Raw genomic sequence first — 22,169 nt, 5'->3', positions numbered from 1 at the left:
ATCCATCCATCCATCCATCCATCCATCCATCTATCCATCTATCCTTTCATCCCTCCCTCCCTCCATCCATTCTTTCAGTATTCACTGTATGGCTACTATGTGTCAGGAACTCTTGTGTAGACTGCATATATGACAGAGCTTATGTTCTAGAATCATAAGCAACACGTAAATCGACAATGCAACAACTTCAGAGAGTGACAGATGGCCTGAAAGCCATCACATTGGGTAACGGTACAGGGAGGCTAGGCAGGGTTGGAAAGGTTTTTCAGTGGAGGTGACCCAGGAAGGCCTTTCAGAGGAGATGACAGATGAGACCGTCAAGTGCAGATATGGTGGGGAGAATGCTCAGGCAGAGGAAACCATGGTGAGCCAGTGAGTCAGGGAGGAGCCTCCGACTGGGAAGCAGCATGCTAACGGGCAGAGCATGGGCCCAGTCGGATGGATGGCATTCAAGTCCCGGGTCAGTCATTTAATCTCTGTGGGTCCCTGGGAGAAGTACTTATCTTTTTGAGCTTCTGCTCCCCTATATATAAAATGGAGACACTAAAACCTTACTTAGAGGGTGGCTCTAATGATCGAATCCTGTGTGCAACATGGCCTTTGGCATAGGGTACGTCCTTAAGCCCAAATACTTCCAGTTCTTTGCCAGTGAAAGTCACAGTCACAATACTTTTCACATCTGTGTCATTAGACAGGTGAAAAGACTGATCGCCTTGGTGCTGGTAAGCAGTTTCAGACTGATACCTCTATCTGATTTTGGTTTCATTCCATACTTTAAAAATGCTCTCTCTACTCCCTTTATTATGCATGTCACCCGGCTCTAGTTACTGTGAAACTAGAAGGTCACAGCTTGGCTCTGGGCTCAGAAATATGGCACCTGTCAGGCGCATGATTTAGGAACTTGGCCTTCCTCGGTGGAGCCACGGCATAGTAAAAGCAAGCCGACGATTTAATCTGGGGCTGCTAAATAAAAGCTGAGAGAAATCTTAAGTTGCTATATTAACAGCAAACTTTTTCTCAGCAAATGTTTTTGCTAACATGCTGCCGAACAGCCCACCTCCCTGCCTCCTGCAGTCTCCAGACAGCTCAGCATCTGAAGGAAGGGCCAGAGAATCCGCACAAGAGGCTGCAACTCCTCCAGACTCAAAGAACAAACTGAAAACACACACCCTGCAAGGGTGGGGGATGCTAGCGCACACAAGAGCCTGTGTGCTCAGGCTTGCCGCTTTAGGCTTCCCACTCTGGTAACATTCACATCTTGCTCTTACTTTCCTTTTCTATGGCCACAAGTGCACGGCTAACGGTTCCACGCGTGGTTTTCAGGAGGGGGACCAAAAAAGCCCAGGTTAAGTCGTGTTTGTCTACTGCCATGGTGTAATCGGCCACCCCCTTATGGCTGATTTCAAGTTCTGCATGATGCCACTGGCTGTTTAGTGGGGAAAGCAGGACTTGCCCGTGAAAGCTGGTGTGCACCTGCTCCGGGACGCTCCTGGGACACCATCACCCTGACAGTGACAGTGACCACAGCCTCTGCTTGGGTGCTGGATCGGGCGCTGTGAGGTTTGATGTCCCGTGTCATCCTAACCATCATTGTTTGGGGCCAAGATTGTTATTGGTTCCAGGATGAAAAAGCTGAGGCTCAGAGAGACTGCGTGGCCGGCACAGGCTCACCGTCAGAAAGTGGCGGAGCTGGGACTGGAGAACACCTGCTCCTCTCATGGTGGTCCCTGGCCCTGGCCCCCATTCCAAGCCCTCGTCTGTCTTCCCTGGGTGAGTACCACGCTTCCTAGTGGGCTCACGACTACAGTGTTCCTGGCGGCTTCCCGCAATGCTCTTTTCATATAGAACCCCCCCACCCTCAATCAGAGCTAAGTCCAGTTGACTTAGCTGGGCTCCAGAGTGTGCACATCCTCATACCATTATCTCTCTACTCTAGCAAAATGGGTCTCCCCAGTGTGCCCCGATGTGCCTAAAATCATTGAGCTCCCTTCCCCAACAGCTTATCCTTTCTCACTTAACAGTGATGGTCCACCCAGATCCTGTCCCCTCCCACCAGCCTTGCTGGACCACCTTAGTCCCCAGATCTCTTCCTTTCTTGAGCTTCGACAGCACTGATGCCTGGGCCACTCGCATGCCCCTCAGCACCAGTGGCTTTTAGGAAAACTCTGCTGTTGGCTGGGTTGGATTTCTTACTACGTCCAGGAGACCACAAGCTACCCGAAGGCAGAGACGGTGGGGTGTACGGAATTGTAGAAGAGCCACAAAGAATCACTTGCTCAGACAGGTGTTCAATCACTGTGCCCAGAGCAGAACGTACCTGACTTCCCACTGTGGAGTAACTGAGGGGAAGGACACTGTTATTCTGGGGTCTCAGACCCATCCACAGCCTTACAAGAACAAACCCAATCTATTTAAAAATATTTTAAAGCAGTGAATCTCATTCTCTCTCCACTCTAAGCTAGATTTAATTGCTACAAAGAGCAAGAGAAAGCAATATCTCCGTGGCTGGGTGTGCAAAAGAGGTGAGTTCTGTGCTCTGGGTTTGGGATATAAGACACATCATAGGGAAGCCTGAGTGGCTCAGTCAGTTAGGGGTCTGCCTCAGCTCAGTCATGATCCCGGGGTCCTGAGATGGAGTCCCGCATCGGGCTCCTTGCTCAGTGGAGAGTCTGCTTCTCCTTCTTCCTGATGCTCCCCCTCCTTGTATTCTCTCTCTCTGACAAATAAATAAATAAAATCTTAAAAAAAAAGATATATCATAACTCATGTGCTCCAATTCACAGAAGCTTGGAGGAGAAGTGGGGCTGCCCACCCCATTAAGCTGTGACCTTCGGGTGACCTTGGTGCAGCCTCACAGGAGCTTGGCCACCCAACCCTGCCTGGGTGTGCCCAGTGCTCATCATCCAGCCCACCTCTCCGGCTGCTCTAACAATCACCGTGGTCAGAGATGGTGCAGAATCCTGATGATGCGTAAATTTAGCGCTACCGGTGGTGCAGGTGAGACCCTGACACGTGTGAACTCCCCGCGGTGGGAAGACTTGTGCCCGAGGGCCGGTGCCTCCCACCCCAGGAGCACACCTCTGGAGCCCAGTCCATCTCAGACACGGCTGTCATTCACGGAGGTGGTGTCCTGGAGGTTATTCTGCTCAATGAAAGAGGCCGTCGCCAGGCCCCGCGGGATTTACCTTCCAGAATGGACTGGCCCTGAGTCTGGGGATTGCACTGAGTCCATGTCTGGCTTTCAGGGCGTAAAGTCAGTGAGGGCCAAGCTTGACAGATTCTGGAGTCCAAGTATCACTATCAAATGTGCCTGCTCAACGGAATTCCATGTGACCATTTGCCTCTCGATACTATTTTGTCCTAAAGAGGGGTGGAGACCAGAGGAGATGAGCGAGTTTGTTTTAAGAGACATTGGCAGGGGGCGCCTGGGTGGCTCAGTGGGTTAAGCGTCTGCCTTCGGCTCAGGTCATGATGCCAGGGTCCTGGGATGGAGCCCCGCATCGGGCTCCCTGCTCCGCGGGAAGCCTGCTTCTCCCTCTCCCACTCCCCCTGCTTGTGTTCCCTCTCCTGCTGTGTCTCTCTCTGTCAAATAAATAAATAAATAAATAAATAAAAAGAGAGAGAGAGAGAGAGAGACATCGACAGAACCCTGGCCCTCTGAACCCTTGTGCCGCAGGCTGGATGTGCCTCACCCGTGACCGAAGGGAGCTGGGGTAAAAACACCCCAGCTCCTTCACTCCCTGGCTGGAATAAGTCTCCACGGGCTCCTGGGGTTACCGCAGTGGGACTGAGCCCCCTTTCTCACATGGTGGCTGGCTGGACGATGCCGAGTACATCGGTCACATCCCCCTTCCCTGTCCCACTTCCCTCTCCCTTGCTGGCATATCTGAGATCACCTCCCAGATGGACTGTTTGCACCCAAATCCTTGCCTTAGTGTCTGCTTGAGGGCAACCCAAACTAAGACAGTTGTGTTGGTATAATTCCTATCAGAAGCCAGTTCCTGGAACAACATGAAATGACTTCATCGAGGATAGGATCAGTTCCACCGGGCTCTACTGAGCATCTCAACAATGTGGGAGGAGGGAGAGAAGAGCAGGAACTGAATGGGAGTCTACGAGTGAAAACCCAGAGAACGAGGCTGGTGGGCCTGCAGGCTGAGGTTTTAAGGAGCTGCCTCAAGGGGGTCAGGGGGGAGAGCAAGCTTTGCATGCAGGGGAGCTGGTTAACTGACCTACATTTTCCTAAACAAACTCCCTCCATGCTGCCCCCCCCCCCCCCCCCCCCAAACCCCCCCAGCAAGGAATCCCATAACCACTTACAAAGAAAACCCTGAGACACACAGAGGTTAAAGGACCTCACAGTGTCCCCAGGAGAATCAATGAAACAATACAGGGCGAGACACAGCCCTTGGCTCACAGTAGGCGCTCACTTGATATCACTGCCTGTTTCTTCCTGATGTGCTGGGGTAGTCCTTCCGAACAATGGGCGGGTCCCACTTCTCAGGGTCTTTGCATCTGTTTTGTATGACAGAGAAAAGAGAAGCCTGGGACCCTCGTATCTGATAATAGTGAAGTAGGCAATTCAGAGCCATCTTTGCACTAAACATGGTAGAGGAAGTTGGACAAAGTACATATGAAAAGAGAAAATGGAGATGAAGTCAGCTCAGGTCACAAGATTATAGGAGAGCAATCAGTTCAAGTCTTCATTCTGGATGCCTTAGTAAGTTTTGTAGACAGTGATGTCAACCTGACAATTCAGCAACTTCCAGAAGCTTTGACGTTGGAAAGAATGGGCAAGACCAGAAGATTTGACCTACCCAAGTAAACAGTCATCGGAGAGGCCAACAGGGCAGGGGAAGTGCAGATCAGTGGTTACCAAGGGTTAGGGGGGAGGGGATGGGCAGGAGGGCCACGGAGGATTACTAGGGAGTGAAACTTCTCTGTAGGACACTATAATGGTGGGTCTATGTCCTTGGAGATTTGTTCAAACCCATAGACGGTACACTATCAAGAGTGAACCCGAATGTAAAAACCGTGGAGTTTTGGCGAGATTATGCTGTGTCTATGCAGGTTCATTGATGAGAACCAAGTTCCCGCTCTGGTGGGGGATGCTGATAGTGGGAGAGGCTGTGCAGGTGTGGGGGGCAGGAGGCATATGGGAATTCTCTGTAACTTCCACTTGGTTTTGCTCTGAATCTAACACTGCCCTAAAAACTAAAGTCTATGGAAAAAAAAAGTAGGCAAGCCTAGGTTTTGGAAACCTAGTGTTATGGAAAACAAAAGGGACTCAGCAGAATGGAAGATTGTATCAAGAAGACAATATTAAAGGTAAATTGTATATACTGGTGAAAGATGTTAACAATATCTGATAGACCCTTCATCCATCGTGGAGGGAAGATAATCACAAATCGGGAAGGGTGAGGGCGGTGGACATCCTCCCCATCTTCCCAGCCCCTCCCTCCCACCCCATGACAGTCAGCCTGTCATCAAGGTCAACCATCCCCTGGCTAAGGGGTGGGCTCTGAGTCACTCACATCTGACTCTGGGCCTGGACAGACAGTTGCGGCCCAGGCTCCCACCTCACCTGCTCATCACCTTCTCTGATTTTGTGAACTGCTACAGAGCCTTCCTTTTTTTTTTTTTTTTTGTTTCCAGAATATGTTTTCCGGAGTTAATTTCTGTTTTTGCACCCAACTCCAACAGACAAAAAACCCACTTTGGAAACAGGGCACTATTGGGAAATGCATCTTACTGATGTTGCAGGTGTGGTTGCTGCTGGGAAGGAGGGTCAGGGCCTGGCAGTTAGGGGAGCACCCCGCCTGGGGGTTAAAATCCTGCCCCCAGCTGCAGCAGCCCACAGAAATGCACAAAAATGTGAAAACAACACCCTGCAGAAATCCTGCTCCTGCCCGCCTGGGTTAGGTCAGCAGACATAAAGCGGATGGCTCCTGAAACCGAAGAACAGCTATGAATGAAGCATTATCCAATCCCCCTCACGTGAAGGGGGTGTTACCTCCGATGAGGAAGCAGGCTTGGTGTTAGCCGTAAGTAACTCGGCGCAAAGCACAGGAATAGCCCCAGTCGTTTTTACATGGAAGTTGATATTTATGCCAGCATGAACTCCTAGCAATAAAGCTCTGTTTCACATCTTTTGTGGCATGAGGTGGGGGCATTTATGAGCAAAGGCATGCATGCATGAATGAAGAATGCACTGAGTGATGGCAGGGAAACTCTTGCTCTTGCATGAACCACTGCTTTACCCCATCGTCACTGGAAAGCCCTTGCTCAGCAGGTAACAATGACCCACGATTATAACCAATGTACAGAAATAGGTGGGCACGCGAAGCATGCTCGTGCTTTTTCCTTTCTTTTAAAAACACGAGACGGATGGAAAAAGAGAGTTGGCAAAACCTCTAAGAATTAAAGACAAAGGCGGTTTCTCGTCGAAGACGAAAATAGATGTGTATCATCAGAACCCTCTCCTTACAGGAGACCAAGAAGGCATTCCCCCACCTCCCCCCCGCCCCAAGCCACTCAATGTAAACAAACAAACAAACAAACAAAAAATCCCTAGTCTCCAGAATGTCACACACTCTGCGTATCCAGTCATGAATATTCAACAGTTCCTGAGTCTTACTTTGTGACACTAATCTGTGTTAGGGTCTCTATAAACGATGCTTTAAAACTGTCTCTCCTCCTGATAGTTGAGAATCTTGATCAACAGGTAAATATCCTCACCTTCAGTGACAGAGACAGAGACAGAAAGCATCACATGTCGGTGGGTTGGTGACGGGATATCTACAGGGTGCTCAGCTGCAGGGAACAGGAAGAAGAGTGTCCCCTGTCTCCGCCTTCCCCCCCGCCAAAATACCACTGTGAGAACACATCTGAGCTTAAGAGGACAGTGTGCTCAGGTAGCTGGTCACTTTGAAAGAACGCTTCACAGTATTTTTTTTTTTTTTTAATACCAGCTATGTATCACTGAGAGTATAGATTTTACATCTGTTAAGGATTTCTGTCAATAGGACAGGGATATTACTGGCAAGTGACGGAGGCAGTGTGATGTTCTCGACGTTTCTAGCAAGCATAGAAAGGGCCCGAAGTGCCATTCACTACCCTGTGACTTGCAGCAGCCAGGACTGTGGTTGCTTCTGCAGGATGTGTCCCCGCCTCCAGCCAGACCACCTGGCTTTGCTCTGGGCAGCCAGCCTTCCACCAGGGTTTGGGGGAGGCTGCCTCTGTGCTGGTTCCCTGGGGTTGATGCAGGCCTATGGCGTGTGGTTGGTGCAGACTGGGCCCCTGGTCTGCTCTGGGCCAGCAATGTTACTGGAAGCCTGGGGAGGAAGCTCCCTGGGGACGCAGAACTGCTGAGCCGTGTACCTGGGGCTCCTGCTGGCTTTTTGCTACATGACGTCAAGGCCTATTTGAGAGCAGAGCAGCCAGCAAGTGGGATGAGTGTGCGGGAGGAGAGAGGGCCCCCGAGAGGCGCCCCATTGCGGCACCTGCAGGGCTGATGTCACTGGCAGGCACTCTCCCAGGTGATTGGCTGGCACCCCTGCCAATGGTTTCTACGTGGATATTTCCCTTGAACGCTCGGATCCTGCTCTGGCTAAAATCACACCTTCCCCTGGATTTCCCAGCTATATGAGCTAATCAAGGTCACTTTTTTCCTCATGCCTTCCTGAGTTAGGTTTCATTTGTAACTACAAGAGCCCTGACTGATAGATGAATCCACCATCTGTGGGAGTGAAAGCTTCGGGAGCAGTCTTTCTGCCAGTGGATTTGAAAGTTACACCTTTTCTGTCAGGGGAGGGGAATTCGAGAGCTGCAAAGCTCTAGTACGTCCCTTCTTGGAAGTGCCCCTCCCTCCCCAACTCGGTATGAAAGAGTGTAGTGCTCATGAGGAACCAGCCCGGCTTCATCAGTAGTAAGCGCAGTCCACACGATGTCCTTTCCCAGGAGAAGGCGGTGTCTTCCCCTTGGACTAAGGCGAGCCATTTGACATTGTCACGTGGAGAAGATGGAGGGTGACGGATGCCCGACAACTTGGTGAGCTCCCCCGCTGGAGGGACCATTTCTAGTGGGTGCTGGATTATCACACCCCCACCTGTGCTGTCAGTGGGGACTGGAGCGTGGTGGGCAGAGAGAGGATGAGATGAACCTGGGGTGAATGGGGGAGGCAGCGGCCCCTGAGTCGGGTTCTCGTGTGTGCCGTCAGGTGATGGACACAGGCTGACGCGCACAGTTCCCTTGTGGCTGGCTCCAACTATACTCAGTCCATTAGTGAAAAGCCTCAAGAGCTCGGATTGTTCCAAACAGAGGCACGTTTGTCTTGAATCCCAGTATTTGAAAGCAAAGATCCCTCACCTTAACATTTCTTTACAGGTGGCTTAGAAATGCACTGTCCCCTCAGAATCACGCGGCAGAATGTTTTTTTACCCTTTTAATAAAAATCCAAGTGATGTGCCAACAAACTTAATAGGGCTGAATTTTTAGGGAAGCAACGTAGTTTTGTACACCTCTCTCTACTTTCACTACACCCGTGCTTCACCTACTACATGGCGGATATGATGTGTGGTGAGCTGAACAGAGAGTCTCGCTACCCAGAGCCAAACAACGCCTGTAACACTGAAAATCAAGTGGCAATATGACCTTTTTCCAGGAAGGGGGAGATGTGTAGACAAACTGAATAATGCAGGTGAAAGGGAAAACATCGCTTCCAATTCTGCAGCAAGGCATCTTTGGCCGGTTGGTTTGCTGCACGTTTGAGGGGTGCGCCTGAGAACACAGAATAAAGTGGAATGTGGAGCTGCCCTCCTGACTCTCACCCCGGGAGTTTCCTTTCTCTAATATACAATTCATCGAGGGAAGGTGTGGGGGTTTTGCTTTATTTGTATTTTTTCTTAGCCACATGTCTCATTTTCCATCATGCCTGCAGAACAGAGAATAAAGTCTCTTTCTGGATCTGAGCCCGGCCTGCCACCACGCAGGTGTGCATGCACGGTCCTGAGGTCTGGTTCTCACAAGGTGGTGAGATTCGCAAGAGCTCTGAAGGCCACCAGAATGCAGGGATTCTCTCTTACCCACCCGAGGCCCCTTTAAAAGACACTGCCCTGAGATCTAATGGTGTCTGTCATGGGCTGAATTGTGCCCCCCAGATTCCTACGTTGAAATCTTAACCCCCAGCACCTCAGAGTGTTTGCTCACAGAAGGCAGTGCACGAAGGGGGGCTTTTCTCCCTTTGGCCTGCCTGATTAATTACGAGGCACATGACTGTGGAAGAACAGAGAAAGGCAGACTGTTGACTTCCCATGGCACACCCCAGAATCTCCCTGTGCCTGAACTCATGAGAACTTCTAAGTGGAGAACCCAGGGAAGGGCCTTTCAGCTGTTCTCCCATTCGGGCTGTAGTCCAGTGTGGTGGCCTCTCCCCCAAGGCAGGCAGGGTGTGCTGTGGTCACTTAGCTGTCCCAGGGTCCAGGTCACTGGGTCTGTGTTCTAGCAGCCAGGAAGGGAGCTCCTCCTAGAAATCCGCCCTGTCCAACCCAGTTTGGCCCGCTGGAGCAGACTTTCTCCTTCTTCCAAAAGCTGCAAGATGGTGATCACGTTTGTCCCTCTTAGCTGCATCCATGTGTCTCACATCAGAGGGTTTCGAGCCTGCCTATTCTTAATAACAAATGTCATAGTCCTGTTTACTGAGTGCTTACGAGGTGGCAGTCGCTATGCGAAGTGCTTTACACTTGTTGAGCTCAGACTCATCACGGTCTTGTGAATCCTATCTAAGATGAAGACACTCAGGCTTGGGGAGTCCACCTCCGTTTCCCCGAGTCTTATGGTGGTTAAGTGGCTGGATAGTCTGGTTTTCTGTGATTCCAAGGTCCTCTTTGTTTTTTTCCCACTCTTGTAAAATTGTGGCAAAATAAACATAAAGTTTACCTACCTTAACCATTTTAAGTGTACAGTTTGGTGCTATTAAGAGGATTCATAATATTGTGTAACCATCACACCATACAACACAGAACTCTTCTTGTAGAACTGAAACTCTGACCACTCAATAATGAGCTCCCCATCCCGTGCTCTGCCCGCTCCCAATCCCGCAACTGGTAACCACCCTCCTACTTTGTGTCCCTATAACTTCGACGATTCTAATGACTCATAAAAGTGGAATCGTACAGGATCTGTGTTTTTGTGGCTGGTTTATTTCACTGAGCAGAATGTCCTCAAGGTTCATCCCTCTTGTAACAGGGGTCAGAATGTCCTTCCTTTTAAGACTAATACTCCATTGTCTGTACATGACATGTTTGGCTTATCCATTCACCCATGGATGGACCCTTGGGTTGCTTCCACATTTTAGCTAATGTGAATAACACTGCTATAAACGTGGGTGTACAAGTATTTCTTTGAGACCCTGCTTTTAGTGATTTTGGGTTCCCAGAAATGGAATTGCTGGATCAAATGATAATTCTATTTTTAAGTTTTTGAGGAATCAGCATCCTGCTTTCTACGGTAGCTGTACCATTTTACATTCCCACCAGCTGTGCACAGAGTTCCAATTTCTCCACATCCTTGGCAGCACTTGTTATCTATCTTTCTTTTTCTTTCTTTCTCGTACTTCCTTCCTTCCTTCCTTCCTTCCTTCCTTCCTTCCTTCCTTCCTTCCTTCCTTCCTTCCTTCCTTCCTTTCTTTCTTTCTCTTTCTTTCTTTTTTTTTTTTTTGGTGATTCTAACGGGTATAAGGTGGTATCTCAATGTAGTTTTGATTCGCATTCCCCTAATGATTAGTAATGCTGAGCATCTTTTCACGTGCTTATTGGCCATTTGCAGATCTTCCTTGTAGAAATGCGTAGTCCTCCATGTGAAGATCCCAAACAGAATCTTTTCCCGGGGTTGCCCTCCTCGAACACACACACGTTTGGCAGCATTCCTCTAAAAAAGAGATGCCCAGAGGAACACGGAAGCCCGGCTCTCAGTATGGTGGCTCCAGTTCCATATACCAGTTGTTGGACTGGGATATTCTCTTAGCTTTTCTCAGAGCCAGAAGATACGTTTGTCCAAGACTCAACGTGCAGTCAGTGAAAGCCTCCAGGCCCTTGAAAGTTGCCTTGAACTGGTGTTAAGCCAGCTCTCTTGTTTTGAATCAGAGGTCATTTGGCCACATTTCAGCCTGTTGTTCTATCACAGGGTCTCTCGACCTTGGCACTGCTGACATTTGGGGCTGGGTAATTCTTTTTTACAAAGGGGCTGTCCCGTGCACTGTGGGAAGCTCAGCAGTAACTCTGGCTTCTGCCTGCTCGAAGCTGATTGCACCCCCTCCCAAATGTTCTAGATGTTGCCAGATGTCATGTGGGGCGCAATATCACCCCTGGTTAAGAACTGCTGTTCTAGTATACTTCAGACATCCAAAGATGGGTGGCTTGTTTTTTTACTATGTGGGAACATCCAAGATTTTCCAGGAATGAATAACATTTCTTTAAAATCTCTGTTCTTTCCATGAATCCAGACAACTAGAGAAAGAAGTGGACATAATGACATAACGAACTGGGAAAGAGACAGGGTCAGGAACTGAGAAGAACCCGTCAAATAGATTTGCCATATATCTGACGCGGACAGCAGACAACCAAATGCAGAGTGAACGCTCAGATTCTGTTACACGGGATGATGAAGTCCATGAATCATATATTTATTTCCTTGTAGCAAAAATGAAATTATTCATTTCATTCTCCTACCAGCATGCATGACTAGCTCTGGACAAATATAAACAGGTCTGGTGATGAATGGTTTAAGAGGCTCACCGTGGACCGCCATGGAGCATTAGTTCTCTAAACAGATAAATATACAAGGTCCTCGTGGACATCACAGGGGACACAAGCATGATTGAAACACAAGTCCTGGGCTGAGGCAGGGTTTCCCAAATGCAGCACATGCGGGACGCTCAGTGTGGGAGATGTGAGGTGTGTGTAAGGGTAAATTTGGGTGAACAGTATGGCTCAAAGGGGGATTTCTGGTGAACTCTCTTCGATTGGAAGAGAGAAAAGGACAGCAGCTAGTGTTAGGCTTCTGAGGCTGTTCTAACAAATTACCACAAACCTAGTGACTTAAAACAGCACAGATTTATTATCTTAGTGTTCTGGAGGCCAGAGTCTAAACTCAAGGTGTGGGCAGGGTTGTATTCCTTCTGGAGGCTCTAGGGGAGCATCTATTTCGGTGCCTTTCATGGCACCCAGAGGTGCACACATTCCTTTTTTCATGGTCTCTTTCTTGCATGACCCCAACCTCTCATCACATCTTCTCCAGCTCTGATCCTCATGCCTCCCCCTTATGATTATGTTGGCTGCCCCCCGCGCCCCGGCGCCCGGATGGTCCAGGGTAGATTTACAGCTCAAGAGCCCTAACTTAGTCACAGCACAGAGTTTCTCTTTACTCTGGAAGGTCACACATTTGCAGGTTCCAGGGACTGGATGTGGGCATCCTCAGGGGCTGGGGAGCATATCCATCAGAGCGTGGTTAGCAGGAAGAGAAGGCCTGAAGGCTGTGAGTTCAAAGAATGTGGCTAGGAATATGGCACGTTCTTGTTAAAATATGGATTGCCTGATCCACTGAATGGGTGGATAAATGTCCGCTGGCCTTCCTTAGTCCTTAAGGGCACAAGCCCCAAATTGGAAGAAACAGAAAACGTTTGCTAAGGTATTAGAAGAGGCACTGGCTCGGAGAGGCTGTTCCTTAGCTGCGTGATTCCCAACAAATGTGTGTAACCCCTTGTCCTCACCTGCATTTTCTGCAAAGTGGGGACAATAGGCCCTGTCTCAGGGTTGCTGGTAGGATGAGATGATACAACACGCAGAAAATGCCTGGCACTTAGTAGTTGCTCAATAAAGCTTAATTCTGTTTTCCTTCAGCTTTCCATCTGATATCATTGCTTTTCTTTTCAAGTCATAAATAAATAATAATAAAAAAAAAAACAACAACCCTAGTCTTGCAGTTTATTTTCCTGGTGACTCCTAGAGGCAGGTACGGTGACCATGGGATGACATGTTGAAAGCACAAAAGACAGAAAGCCTCAAAGTGCATTGAAATGTTCAGTTCATTTACCAGCCTAGAACGATCACCTCAATAACCTCAAATTCCATCCTCATAGTCTGTTTAAGAATCAGGAAAGTGAGGGCGCCTGGGTGGCTCAGTTGGTTAAGCGACTGCCTTCGGCTCAGGTCATGATCCCGGAGTCCCGGGATCGAGTCCCACATCGGGCTCCCTGCTCGGCGGGGAGTCTGCTTCTCCCTCTGACCCTCTTCCCTCTCGTGCTCTCTACCTCTCATTCTCTCTCTCAAATGAATAAATAAAATCTTAAAAAAAAAAAAAGAATCAGGAAAGTGAATAGTTTAGAAACCTAGTGAAAATACCCAAGGCCATGTAACTTGAAGGGAGGGGGAGCTTTAGTTTCACAGAGAAGTCATCAGACGATGACAGAAAAATCCAGACATTTTCAAATTAAGGCTGGCCCTTCTAGAAAGTTCAGACCCAGGGAGCACAGGCATCAGCCATGTGCTGGAAGCCAGCTTTGATAGCGCATAACAAACAGCGTGATTTCACTCACACAGTGAAACTGTTTTCCCCGAAATTGGACCTTTATTACTAAGTTAATAGAAAAAAATTCCATTTGAACTTTGGAAGATTTTTTTTTGCTATTACAGTAACATTAAAGATTTCAATTTGGTGAAAAGTGAGGACTGAAGCCTTTCAACAATTTTCCAATGGAGCTTAAATTCAATTCTAAGAACAGTCACTCTGTAATTTCCGGGGAAGGGGTACTTAAGCCCTGGAAACGCACCGAGGGAGAAGCACCGCCGTCCCCTGCATCGGGGCCTGGAGTGGTGGGGTCATGGTGGGCTGGGTCGCGGAATGGGTCTCCAGCCGGTGCGGGAACAGCACGTGCCCTGTTGAGTTCACACGCTGGGCACCCTAACCTGTCCTTCCTAGGACATGAGTCTCTGCTTGGAATTGGCTTGTTCCATGGGATTTGAAGAACTATCTGAGTATTCCTATTCTGGCCTTAAGGTGAGGATGACAGCGCATTTTATTGTGCCATTTGGGGCAGTCATTGTTATTTTTGTTCATTATACTGGTTGTCTTAACAGCCTAACAACAGCGGATTAAAAACACCTAAGAGAAAACGTTTGAAACACCCATCTATCCCTTCACTCGCTCAAGGCGGTTTTATTCCTCCAGACTGCATGGGAAATCAGCTGCAGGTGCAAGAGGCAACACACTCTCTACCCCCTTCCCTGAACACTTCTGAACCGCAACCCGGGTAAGCGATGGGTATGCTGTGGGATCTGGGGGAAGGGTCCTTGTCATTTTTTTTTTTTTTTTTTTTTTTTGCCAGGCAATGTCTTTATAGGACTTACGGAGGAGTAAGCCTTTTTCATTTCTCCTTGTAAAGAAAAGCGCTGTCTGCGGGGTAATCTAGATGGAGTTTTCGATGATGTATTTTGTGCAGCTGAATGGATATTATGACAGCCGAGCGGGATGCGTCCCAGGCGACAAGTGCTCGTTTGAGCCCATGACGGGCTCAGGGGCCCGGTGGTCTAGGCCCGTGTTTGTGTTCCTCTAAGACTAGAAAAGGAACACAGTGCCTCTGGGCACATCTGCAGAGAGAAAAAGGAGCTTCTTTACAGTGTCCTTGTTTCCTGCTTCTTTAAAAAGTTATTTTTCAGTTTATAAAAGCAGGATGTTCAGTATAGAAAACTTGACAATACAAAAAAAGAGTGGGAAGAAAAAAAAATGAAAAATCGTCAATACGTCCAGGAACCCGAGAGAATCACTCCCAACCTTGTGGGCTATTTTATTCAGGAGCCTCTCTACATGGGATTTAAATAATTGGGATCATATAGTGGGCCAACTTTGATATCCCACTTTTTCCACTTCACTTTATATCAGGAACAATTTCCCCTGGCTTAAAAAATTCTTACAAAACCTGGTTTTAATGACTGCACATTAGTCCATCACGTGGCTTGACCCATTATTTATTTATCCAGCCTCCTATTGTGGGACACTCAGGCTGTTCCCCAACTTTCTGCTATCATAAATAAGGCTCCAGTGAAGAACTCTGCATGTAGATCTCTGCTTCCTAATACCTAATACCTAATACCTAATACCTAATACCAGACACCATTTCTGATTATTTTGTTGAGATAAATTCCTAGGAGTGGAATTACTTGTATCAGAGACTATGACTGTTGGAAAAAGGTTGATACATAATGCAACACGTCTTTCAGAACTGTGTACCAATTTGCCCTCCTCGCCTTAACTCTGTTTTAAAATCACTTCTCGACACGGCGCATTTTCTTGTTGCAGTGACCTGGCAAAGAGGTGGGCGAATTGGGGAGGAAAGCTCTTATCAGCCTCGTCATTGGAATCCCAGAGACGCAGGCTCTGAGGTCCGGGCGGATGGGCTGGGAAACACTGCCCATTATTCAGAAGGTCACAGGCTCGGCTTTCATGAGCTGCCCCTCATCCCTGCCTCAGGCTCCACACGCATCCCACACTAATGTGGTGGTGAGCTGTTTTTATTCGGGAATACGTGTGGCTCCAATCAGTGCTGCTGGTGCTGGCCTGAAGGGGTCGGGTTCCTTGCTACCTCTCTGCACCGCCCAGCCTCTGTGCTCGGAAAGCCTCTCCTCTCCAGGGAGCCACCTTCTCTGTTCTGGGGTTAATTCTTAAGACTTAGCCCAAGGGAAGACGAATGGGGACCATCACTGGGTGAAAGATCCAGAGCATGTGGTTTGCCCTCAAGCATCTCCTGGCCCACTTGATTTTCCACCTGTGTGTCCAGGTGGGCTGTATTTCTCAGCTTCCCCTGCGGCTAGGGTGGGGTCTTAATGTCACTTCTGGGTCTAGTCACAAAGCCCCTGGAATAGGCTCCTCCTTCTCTGTGAACAGTGACCCCGTAGGCCACACACAGAAGGGGCAGCTTCCCAAGTTGGAGGAGCCAAGGAGTCTGGATCCTTGAATGATGCTGGGGAGCAGAGCCATCTGCCCCCACCCCTTTCCCGTCACTGGCAATGAGTGATTTGAGTGCACAGCAAATTTCAGTGTTAAGCTGTTGAGACTGGGGGGTTGTCTCCTACAGCACCTAGTATTACCTATCCTTGCTAGGACTCTCACTGACAATTTCTGTCTAATTGCGTGCGTGCGTGCTGAAAGTTATGCTAAGTTATGCATGAAGGCGAAGCCCCCACTGGGGTTGGGAGTGAGTGGGGAGGGACGGCTTGGAGGACAAGGTTTTGTTAGCAATGATTCTTGAAGGATGACAGTCATAGCTAATATGCATTGGTTCCTACTGCTTTCCAGATGTTGTGCTGTAGAGCTTTGCCAGATCAGCCTATTTAATCCTTCCGATGATGCTAGGTATTATCTCCTTTTACATCTGGAGAGAATGAGGCCAGCAGAGGCTAAGCAACTCGCCCAAAGTCCCACAACTCTCGGAGGCAGAGCTGGATATCAAATCCTGAACTCGAGAGCGTGACTCTGACCACTATGTCCCAGCAGGGTTCAGCCGCGTGGCAGATACTTGGAGTGAGACACTGGGAAGCCACTTGCCTGAAGGCACAGGGAAGGGGAGACGTGCAGAATACTTAGCATCACAGACGGCAGGGGCGCTGGGCATGATAGGCCTGGCTGTGGAGAGCTCTGGCGGGTCCTGAGGGAGTGGCCAGGGTGGGGGGCAGGTTTTAAGGGGTGGTGCTCAGGGCGCCCAGCCGAGCATGCAGACACAGGAGAACGGGACACATGAGACAGCCACCAGCTGTTAGTGAATCCACGCAAGGGGTCTGGACGGTCTCATGTTAGCTTAAACACGCGCCCGCAAAGGCCTGTGCCTAACTTTGTGGGGGAAACAGCTGCACGCGGGGCTTGGCCTGCGCCTGGCGGTGGCCTCTATGGTGGCACACAAGATGCACTCCCTGGATACATGTCACCTGAACAAGCTGATGAGTGAAACATGCAAATACGTCATTTACAGAAGAAATGCATCAGAAGCACGGCACCCCTCATCAGACTTCTTTATGTAGACCCCTCCTCCTGCCCTAGTCACCTGCCCCCTCGCCTTTTCTGTTCCCAGACATCCTGACACCGAGGGCCTCACCTTTCCAGTGACTGAGACCTTCCACTCTGGCTCAGTAACTGCAGCCATCACAGATTTAAGTAATGACAAAGTGAGTTATTATCCCGCCCGGCTTCAGCCGGGGATGGAACCTGCAGCCGGGACACCTCTCTGTTGGAGCGCTCACACGACTGTCTAGGCAGTGACATGAAAAACGTTCCCTATAATTCCCCAGCTCACAGCCATACATCCTCGATCTTGACACCACACTTTGTGAGCAACAGTGTGGTTTTGTTGAGAAGGGGAAGAGGTGCAATTAGATTCCTCTTAAATGTTACATTCATCCTTGTTAATCAAAGATTAGTACCTCTTAAAAAAAAATAAACACAGCTCAGGTCCCCAGGAAGCTGAAAGCGGATCCCACAGCCTGTTTAATTTTGCGAAATGAAACAAAACGCGCCTCTCTGCCTCTTGAGTGTGGAATTAACATGATGAAATATAATGGCGGCCTTATCGAGGAGGGTGGGATTAAAGGTGACTTTTAATTTGCTTCTTTATTCTGTTCTATGTTCGTGAATTTTTCTACAGTGAGCACGCATTGCTCATTAAAAGGCATTTAAATAACTAAAAACAGTAAATATGAGACTATACTGTAAAAACCTGTAAACAAAAGAAGTAGAGGGAGGGAAGTAGAGGGAGACTTTGCCCTACTCTCATTCCGCTCCCCAGAAGGAACCCCTATAACTGGTTGGATGTCTGTCCTTCCAGATAACTTCCTGAGCATTTTCCATTTATTCCCATAACACCTATTAGATTTGGAAGCAACCTTTTATTTGTTTCCTTCCTTATTCTCTGACCATTCCCCCACAGGAAGGCCTTGTTTGCCCAGTTCTGCTCCAACAACAGTGCCCAGCACACAGTAGGTGCTCATTAAACAACCGTTGAAGCAGCTGAGGGATGGGAAGGGCTGGATGGGAGGAGGAATGCTGTTAAAACCGCCAGCGCCTTCCGGGGGGTGGGGCGGGGCGGCCCTCTTGGTCTGCGGACGTGTTTCCATCTGCTAGAGGTGAGCCTGAAGCCCACTGGGGGCAAGAGCTGGAGAGAACTGAGCTGCTCTGCAGAAGGTCCCTGTTTTTGCTCTTGAGAGAGAAGAGTGACATAGGCAACGACATGGACGAATCGCAAAATAACCGTGCTAAGTAGAAGATGCCAGACAAAAAAGAGTATGTGCTCTAGGATCCAATTTATATCAAACTCTAGAAAACATGCACTCCTCCATAGGGACACGGCGCCGATCCGCAGATACCCGAGGGTGAGGGTGAGGGGCAGGAGGGAGGATCACAGATCACAGATCACAGAAGCGCACGTCCGGGGCGGCTGGGGGGTGCACTCCCTCGGGTCATAGTTTCATGGGTGTGTATGTTTCATCACAACTTATCATATGATACACTTGAAAAAGGCGCAGTTCATTGCATGTCTGCCGCACCTCCATATGTGCTGAGGTTGGGGTGCTTTTGGGGACGTGTCCTACAAAAAAGACAGAGGGAAGGGGCAGTGAGAAGTATCTGCAGTCGAGGGCTGTGGGGGTTCAGGCTGAAGCAATTTTAGGTCATGTCACGGCCTCCCCCTCACACCTCCAACATCCTCGAATTCTGCTGGTGACGGTGAACGTGCACGCGCAGGCGTGTGTATATGCACGTGCGTGTGCTCAGGTGGGGGACGGGGGCTGAGCAAAAGGGCAATGTGGAATGCAGCTGACTGGCACACACAGGATGGGGAGACAATGAGGAAGCAGAAGGAACTTGTCAGGAGTGGAAACCGGGAGCCACTAAGGGGGGCCTCTTTCTCCAGCCCTCCAGAATTTGCACGAATCCTAGGGAAGGCTCAGGTCTGCTTCAGGGCACAGAATCAGGATTTATCACAAGCTTATTTAGGTCTCCAGGGCAGGTGGATCCCAGCTGACATCTGGATGCGGCCCCCACACTCAGTGGCTGCTTATTGAACGAATATAGGAGTATTATTCTGATTTATTGTAGAGTAACAACGCTGCCATACTGAGTACTGACAACAGGATGTCGGATGAAGACAGATGGACTGTCACTGGGCCTTAGATCACCTTGCATCTGGCTGGCACGTTTCACAACACCCGTGTCCTGGAGTCGCACATTTAGCAAAGGTTGGTTGATGGCTCGCTATGGGGCAGGCACCATGCCAGAAGTGGAGGAGAAAAGAGTACATGTGACCCAGGCCTTCCTCAAAGGGCTCACAGCGCAGAGAAGAACACAAAGACCCCAACACACAGGAAGGGACCTACTTACTGTAGGGATTGGCAAACTATGGTCCCTAGGCCAAATCTGGCCCTCTGCCTGTTTGTGTAAATAAAGTTTTATTGGAACACAGCTATGCCTATTGGTTGATGGGGCAGCTTTCCAATTGTAACAGCAGAGTGGAGTAGTTGAGACCGATACTGTATGACCCAGAAAGGCTCCATTCCTTATCATCTGACCCTTTATGGGGAAAGTTTGCTGATTCCTGCTCTAATAGAAGCTGTTACGGAAGCAACAAGTCCCTGGCCCTGCTTGCTACCAAAGCAGCTCTGTGTTCTAAGCGAGTGGGCTCAGGGGGATGAGTCTTCCTGGTACTACCTTCTTGGTCCAGGGAGAAGCTGAATGGCTTGCAAGGAAGAACCGAGATACAGATGTTCTGCCCGTCTTATGAGCTTTCCGAGGTAGCAGTACTGTGAACGCTCGGGCAGCACCATCCCTTGCACCCCCAACCCCTCACCCCCCACCCCAAGGTGGTCATGAACCTGCCACCAGGAGGTTCAGCAGAGCCCAGACACCTGGCCTGGGGTACTGGGAGAGAGGGGAGCATCTTTTATTTTATTTTATTTTCTCAAGCCCAAAGAGGAGGGTCACACCAAAGAGGAGCATCAAATAATAATTAAATAAAGATACTGAATTAGCACTCATTCACACTGTTTATTAGAGTCAGACCCTGATGGAAATTCCTTTCTAGATTTTGCAAAGAGGAATTAAATATGAAGCCCTGAAGAGGATTCACTATAGTCTAAAGCCTGCTTAAAAACTGGCTTTGAAAATCACTGCTTGTTTCTAATTATTTCATGAATTAAACAAAAATTTGTCAACTGCCCGTTATGCGTTAGGCACTGTTCAAGGCTAATGTGGCTCGTGGGTCCAAGGGGCCCAGAGCCTAGGGAGAGGGGAGACAGGCAGTGAACGTGCAGGCAGACAGGTGCCGTCCATCCTCACTACCCCCCACAGCCCTGGTCTAGGCACGTGAACACTGAATGAGTGACACCAGCCACTGCTCCTGGGCCAGACATGGGGTTAGGTCCCTGCGAGCCTCCGGTCACCTTTTTGTCAACTAACCCATGCATCTCCTTATTTTATGCGTGCTTCTGTTTAAAGACACTGTGTGTAACACACATGGTTGATGACGAACATTGAATGCATGGGCCAGCAGCACTATAACTCGGGCCTGAAGGCAGCTCCTCTAGCACCCTGTTCTCTCCGTGAGGCCCACCCTGGCCGCCTTGCATGGAGGAGCACCAGACAGCACGACTCTGGGGGCCACTGGAGACAGCAACATCACCACCCAAAAGCACAAGGATGCAAAAATATGGCACCAAACAGACCTCGAAAGCACGCTGCTTTACTGTGCAAGAGCTGAGACAAGAAGGCAGAGCATGGCCTCTTTTGACCTCAGCTGGAAACGTGCGTGGCAGGCAGCTCAAATTTGCCTCAAAATTACCTCGAAAATATGGCAAGTACTTTGGGGTTACAAATAAATTTTAGCATGTTGCATTTGCAAATATAGCAGGTGTGAATAATGAGGGTCGGTGTGATTCGAGGCAGGGAGAATGATTTCTGTACAGTTCCCGAGGGGGGAAAACGCTGCGGGAGGGCCACGTGGTTGGAGCGGAGAGAGCCAGGAGAGAGAGAGAGAGGAGAGAAAGGGAGAAGCCATCAGAGAGCCAGACCAGCGGGAGAATACCGCATGGACAGAGCACTAGGAGGCGGCCAGCTTGGAAGAGGGAAGCCAGTGGGGACAATTACTACTGTCCAGCTGAACAGGAGTGTGGATGAGACCAAGTGCGCAGAGTGGAGTCCCGAGAACGCAGACTCCCTAAGACGAGTGGATGCACCTTCCCAGTAAGGAGACAATCTATGTGTTAAGTATTTGTTTGCTTTGTGAGCTGGAGATGTTTAATTTTTAGACAGTAAGGGTAAAATATCTTACAGTAATCACTCGCCCATAGATGGTCATTGCAGCAGCCCAGAGAACAGCTCATTTGTGGGCGTCCCATGAAGGACACTCAGGAGGACGCTGATGGGGGCCCTAAGAGCCATTTTTTTTTTTTTTTTCAGCTCTTCTCTCTCTACTGGGTCCTCTGGTCCTCCCATCTCTACATATTTTAAAAGAAGCCCCGGTCACAAAGAATTCAAGTGGAGAACAGAGACGAAACTGACCCTCTGAACACCAACCCTCAGCTTAGCTGATGCAATAAAGATCCTACTTGGAATAGAATTTTAAAGACATTTTATGGGATCTGAAATAGGTTGTACGTTCCACTGGGGGCAGATTTTTTTTTTTTAAATGATGGTTTCTTCTTTCTCAAAATAAAAGAAATAATTTAAACTCTTTGGCATAAACATATCTGAGTTAGAATTCCATGCCCTTCACTCACTAACTTTTCGACCCTGAGCCTCTCTGGGTCCCTCGCTTCTTCTTCCATAAGATGGGGACGACCACACCCGCTTCTGGAGCATCCAGCGTGGGAATGAGATCACGCACATTGGGATTTCTAGAGATCGGGGGGGGATTTCTGGGAGATCGGATTTCTAGACTTCTCACATTTGCCTTTCCTATTTCATTATGTTTTATTCATGTTTATGGTTCCTATTCTTTTCCCCTAATCATTTTAAACGTGATTTTATGGCCTAGTTTATTTTTATTTTTATTTATTTATTTTTTTCAGTCCACAGATATCTCTTGCTTTCCTTTGGAGCCCAGCAATGGATTCCATGGGTGAGGAGGGTTACGCTTC

General features: G+C 48.9%; 1 protein-coding gene across 3 annotated transcripts in view; it reads right to left on the bottom strand.

The window, feature by feature from the left end:
* The window catches only part of CDH13 (cadherin 13), a 1,106,386-nt gene that overhangs the window by 55,992 nt on the left and 1,028,225 nt on the right, over positions 1-22,169 (bottom strand). The window lies entirely within an intron of this gene.

This window comes from Callorhinus ursinus, unplaced genomic scaffold (assembly GCF_003265705.2).
Source record: "Callorhinus ursinus isolate GAN/ISIS: 27379988/994484 unplaced genomic scaffold, GSC_fseal_2.0 scaffold46, whole genome shotgun sequence".
In the NCBI taxonomy this organism is placed as follows: Eukaryota; Metazoa; Chordata; class Mammalia; order Carnivora; family Otariidae; genus Callorhinus; species Callorhinus ursinus.
Note: the sequence above shows the minus strand (reverse complement) of the source record. Positions and strands in the feature narration are given on the sequence as shown.